This window comes from Xenopus laevis, chromosome 7S (genome assembly GCF_017654675.1).
Source record: "Xenopus laevis strain J_2021 chromosome 7S, Xenopus_laevis_v10.1, whole genome shotgun sequence".
Taxonomy (NCBI): Eukaryota; Metazoa; Chordata; class Amphibia; order Anura; family Pipidae; genus Xenopus; species Xenopus laevis.
Window position 1 is genome coordinate 62,515,931 of NC_054384.1, and position 6,000 is coordinate 62,521,930.

Genomic DNA, 6,000 nt, shown 5'->3' on the forward strand with positions numbered 1-6,000 from the left:
ACCAATGTCTCAAAACTGCAACTGATTTCACACAAGTATATGTGTGTATTTTGTCAAGTAATTTCAGATTTGAATTATTTAATTACTGCCACAAGTTTAGGCAATTAGTGTTATGCCAAGATCACTTGCAAAAATTATAATTGCTATGTAACTCTCCCATGTTATTTAAACGTAAGAATAATGCATAAAAAAATATATGTAACATTACAGCAAGAATAAACTATTGCTTTCACAAGCAATATCTGCTATTTTAGCATCACATACCAGCTTTTGTTTTGCAGAGACATATCTGCAACTGCAGCAAATTAGTGACTTTCACTTTCCACTCACAACTAAAGGTTGCAACAGCATGCAGAAAAAATACTTTCCCGTGGGGTGGGGGGGGGTGCAATAGTAAAGGAAGCTCAACTCATTCAACTCATTCTGTACTATACTTGTGGTTTAACTTGCTTGCTATACAAATACAATATAGGGGGGACTTAGAGCCAATAACCAATACTTTCTTTATGAATGCATCATTGGAAATGTATCTTTCTGAAGCCAAAATCTAAGTAGGATCTTAACATTCCAAAGTGTACAATATACAGCATTTTTGGGATAACTGATGCACATCTGTTTTAGAAAATATTTTATAGAGTGTTAAAATAGACATCGATAGCAGCAGACCTGCACTATACTAGACTGAGTAGACTGTTGCTTTACCCGTAGCATTTCTTTTTAATGCTCATCAGTATATGCATTGTTATATACTGTACTGAATACAAAGATTTGAACAGAAATGTAAACACACACACACACATATATATATATATATATATATATGTATGTATTATGTATAGCTATAACAAACAATGCCCCATTGATCACATTATTTTAGCATTCACACACATGAAAACTCCCACATATACCTGCTAGAAAACTTTTCATTGGTATATAAAGAGATCAATAAATAGTAATTATGTATAAAGAACACTTTTTTAATTGCTTAAAATACAGTTAAACATTTGAACACCAATTTCCAACATCTTGCCAATTAGACAATTAAGAATACATGAGCAAAAAAGATTTAAAGACACCCTTTAATAATGCCCTTTAATTTAGTGCTCTAATACACAAAGCAGAAGATTAAAAAAAGTCATTTATTAGCCACAGTTGAGCAAATGAGGCAAATAGCATAACAGACACATAACGATCTCAGTGAACCCTCCCCCATACCAGATGTATCTAAGTCCAAAGCAGCCTCTAAAACCTGGTAACTTCTAAACACTATTTCCTTCCTTCTTAATTGCCACAATTAAAATCTGCCAAAAAAATTATTACACAACACATCTGTAGAATGCAAATGAACACCATTTAAGCAGTATATTATCACAAATAAAAACCTTCATCTGAAAAACAATGCCTGTTATGGACTTTCAATGGCTTTTAGATGCAAAATTCTGACATATATATATATATATATATATATATATATATAAATAAATATATAGGTTTTTTTATTGTTTGCTGTTAACGTTGCAGGAAAACAGAAGGAAGAAATGTAAAGTTTTTAAAGGCCTGATTTGAGAGTCAAATAGAACTTTTTGTTGAGACATAACATAGTTTTAAAGACGGAAAAATAAAGTTACTAGAACAAGCCGTTAAAATCTGAGACTAGGAAACTTTGTGGTCCCACCAGAACCCTACAGTAATACAGACTAGAAGTTTGAAAAACACTTTCCCTTCACGTATTGATAAAAGGCCCCAAACCTAATCTGTAATTCTGTTGAAGTCCTGCTTAATTTTTTTCCCAAAATTAGCCTTTTTTTTCATTTGGTAAGACTGCTGCTCTGAACCTTGTAATGTGATTTGAATCCTATCATTCGAATCTGTTCTATATAGGAAATGAACTGCAAAGCGTGTGAAATCAATAAAAGTTCTCAATTAAGAGAAGAACATCAGGGAATGTCACAGCAGTAAAACTTGATATACTTAATAGCAATGTACTAATCACATCTTTCTCATTTGTGCCTCGCAAGCTGAAATTAGAAGAATATTGTGCTGGGTCTTACTACACAATATACAAATATAAACAACAACTCTTAACCCTTAATAACCCTTAATAATTATTAAAGTGCATCTTTTATGAGCAATAAATATCACTGTTACAGTATTAAACTATAATGCCGACTAACTGAGAAAGCTCTCTGAAATACAAAGCAGCAGCTAAAAAGTTCAATAATTGTGCAAAACACTAGGCAAAATCTTTAGAATGAGGCAAATGCTAATGGATCAGAAATCACATGCACCCACACTTCACAGCTCCAAGAGGAAAAACATGTAATCCAATAAAAAACAACTTCTTTTATATTTGCTACTCTGCCGAACACGGCAGACACTGGCAGCCCTATAGGTGAAACTTAATGAAATGCTTAAGTAATAAGAAAAACCTAATAATTCCCTACTAAAAAATCAGTTTGTGAACAGTTTTTACATATAACAGTGTAACACCTTTATTTACTACGGAATGATCTACCATGCAATATCACAGATAATTTATATTACACTAAAGTTTTCATACGTTTCTCTCCAACCAATAAGTATATGGCAAACCCCAAATATCATCTCTAATAAAAATACACAATTACACACACACATACAGATATACCATGAAAAGACAGATACAACACCAAGGAAAAGCCCCAAGAAAACCAGTTCTTCAAATGAAAAATATATGCACAATACAGTCCCATTCTTCTTTCTTTTATTAAAACATTTCATAAAGTATCAATAGTCCCAAAGTGTAGCATAAAAAGAACAGCAGCTGCAGGCCAGGGCATAAAACGGTGGTAAATAAAAATGCAATTAAAAAGAAAGATTTCCAAATCATCAAAAGAGAAAAAAAGGTCTATTGCTTTACTAGCACAAAAATAGTAAAATAAGAATATGCATGGGATTCTAGAAATCAGAGAGACTGTCCTGCAAAAAATGAGATTTTTTGTAAAATTCTTATTATATAAGAATTAAAAATGCTATGTATATTTGGGTGTGAAAGGAGAGCTTGCTGAAATCCGGGCGGCGAGGATGAGGAGTGATTAGCAACTAAAAGGCTGTTGCCCTGATCTGCCTCCTCCTCCTCTTGTGCCCTGTCTGAGAGAAGAGCGCTCTGGTTATGGGACTGTGGGAAAAAAAAAGAAAAAGAGAGAGGCGCACACACTGCAATGAGAGCACACGCACACACAGGCTGCAAGGAAGCAGCAACAGCGACGGCAGCAGCCCGCAGCCTGGAAAGCAGCTCCTGACATTGAGAATGAATGACAGCTTACCTGAGTGCCAATCTTCATCAGACTGACACTGGTGTGACAGCACAGCCTATACTTCCCAGCAAAGACTGTGACGTCAGGGAAGGGGGGCCTGAAGGCACTCCTCTTTCTTCATCTTCTTTTGGCTTAAAGTAGTATACGTTTATTATTAGAGGTTTTGCGCCATCTACTGGATACTTTCGTTTCCCATTATTCACATGTTAACAGGTGTGGTATAATCATTTCAAAAATTAAAAATGAGAATTTTTATTTAGATAATTAGATTTCTTTTTTCATTTTTTTTGTATACATTGAGATTTTTAAAAGCATGTTTGCACATGAAGCAGGTAAAGTCATGTACAGGGAGTCCTCGAGTTACATACACCTGACTTACATACAACTCGCACTTACAAACGGGGGCTGTTACAGAAACATACTTTGGTATGCTTGACTTTTATTAGCATTCAGCTTTAATAAACCACCAGCCTCAATGCCTGCTGGTGTGTGTTGTCTACTGCAGAGCACAGAAAGGTAAAAATAAATACTATGTTAAAACAGACATCTGTCTAAGTTGCATTTAATAAGTAAATGTCTATGTTTCAACATACAAATTCAACTTAAGTACAAATCTACAGACCCTATCTTGTAGGCAACCCGAGGACTGCCTGTAGTAATATTTTAAATCACAAATGCCCAATATCATATAGTACTTGTAATTGTACTCCAACAATTATTTCTTTTTAAAATTACATTAAATGGTGAAGTAATTTACAGAGTGTGAAAAAAGAGATCTTGTTCTAGTGTTTCTTTTGCTTCTATATCATTTAGGTGAATGGATGTCTCAGAAAGATGCCACCCTGTCCTGTGACTACCCAGATCTGAAAGGCAGACTCACTTGTCAACTAGTTTTTGGCATCATTTTTACGTGTCCTATAGATAGGGAGGCTTTGAAGGGATTTCAGAGTAGTTAGTTTACGAAATGCCAACAAAATTCCATCCATCAACTACATTTCGGCATATACAATCATTTGTCTACTGATCTGCATGTTTCTTTTCATTGAAAGTTGTAATTTAAGAAGGAAATGTGATATAGGCAAGTAATCATATGGAATTAACCATCACAACGATGTTGGGTCTGGGACTGCCCAAGATCTAAGAACGGTAAATCTGAATACTGGCATTGGAGCAGGGTCAGACTGGGAACAAAGCAGCCCACATATAAATGTGCAACATCGTTGGCATACCCCCCCCAGTTAAAAAAAAAAGCATTGGTGGTCAGCCCCCCATAAAACGAAAAAACAATTGGGGGTCAGGGACAACCATAAAAGAAAAAAAAAATTGGTTGCCAGCCCTACGAAGTAAAAAAAAACATTAGTCAGCCCCCCTAAGTTAAAAGAAAAAACCTGGTGGCCAGCCCCCCAAGTTAAAAAAAAACATTGGTGGCCAGCCCCCAAGTTAGAAAAAAACATTGGTGGCCAGCCCTCCCACAAGTTAAAAAAAATGGTGGCCAGGATCCCTCCATTAAAGTTAAAAAAAAAACATTGGTGGCCAGGGATATAATTAAAACAAAAAGACCATTGGTGTTCACTGGAAACTAACCTTTAAAATTGGACAGGCCGTCTTCTACTTCTTAGGTGACAGCAGCTTCTTCATTCTCCTCTGCGGCTTCGACTCTCATTTGGTGACTCCTAGCTTCCCTGGCCCACTTAACCAAAAATGAAATGCTCGTCGGGCAAGTCCAGGCCTGCTTTGGAGCATCAATAAGTGACGACTTTGTTAGTTACTGCTGGTTTTTCAGCATCCAATCTCTCACACACTAAGTAAACTTAACATTAGTGATGAAGGATGGACTGAATGGCATAGAGTGTTAAGACAGAGCCTTGGTCATGGAAGCATGGTCTTTTGTCATCTGAAACAAGACACAAGACTCTGTAACCCCACCAGCATACCAGCCAACATCGCTAATGTCAAGTATGCCCCCTACTTCAGCTATCCATGGGATGCTGAAAAAACACAGTGGGTGACTAGTAGAGGGACTAATCATTGTGTAGCAGAGTTCTAACTGTAACAGTTGCTCAGTGGGTAGGTAAAGGGTCCAAAATACTAATTCAATCCAATTTTGTTGGGCACTATTTTTGCTGCAGGAATACCTGCAATACTACCGTAGTATGTAACAAAAATATACTGTATAATAACAGCAAGCTGCTTAAAGGGAGATTTTCCCCCTGGACATCGTATGTCTCTTTCAATATAATCACATAAAACAGGCCATATGTAAAACAGTGCTTCATCAAAATAAACCATTTGGTTTCACTCTATAGGGAGTATAGTGAATATAGGCCTTTTTAAAAGGTCATCAGAAAAAAAGATCCTGTTTTATGTTTGTGACCTGCCTAGGAAAAGATAACAACATCACCACCATCCTACTTGGCCAACTTATGACGATTGCATTTTTGCTTACATTATTCCACCTGCAGCTGGCTGACCCAAGTTAATTACTGATTGGTTTCTTCAGATTTTTGAAGAAAATGTGCCTTATCTGCTTAGGATGTATGCATGTTCTCTATTCCTGAGGCATAGGGGATGTTCATCTGGTCTTGGGTTGGGCTGTAAGATCCTCTCCCCCTAATTATACTTCTGTATTATACCTCTGTATTTGTAGCTCTGAATATAACACCCCATTTGGGTGAAGTGTAAGTAAAATGGTAAGGGAGGATTT

General features: G+C 36.2%; 1 protein-coding gene across 5 annotated transcripts in view; it reads right to left on the reverse strand.

Moving 5' to 3' along the window:
* The window catches only part of pknox2.S (PBX/knotted 1 homeobox 2 S homeolog), a 404,889-nt gene extending 401,501 nt beyond the window's left edge, over positions 1-3,388 (reverse strand). For 3 of the 5 annotated variants that reach the window (XM_041571316.1, XM_041571317.1, XM_041571318.1), the window contains exon 1: positions 3,306-3,388. The gene's annotated coding sequence lies outside the window, so the exon portion shown is untranslated. The remainder of the gene's footprint in view (positions 1-3,305) is intronic. The other 2 variants (XM_018227740.2, XM_041571315.1) reach the window with 1 other exon arrangement.
* Between the last annotated feature and the right edge of the window lie 2,612 nt (positions 3,389-6,000).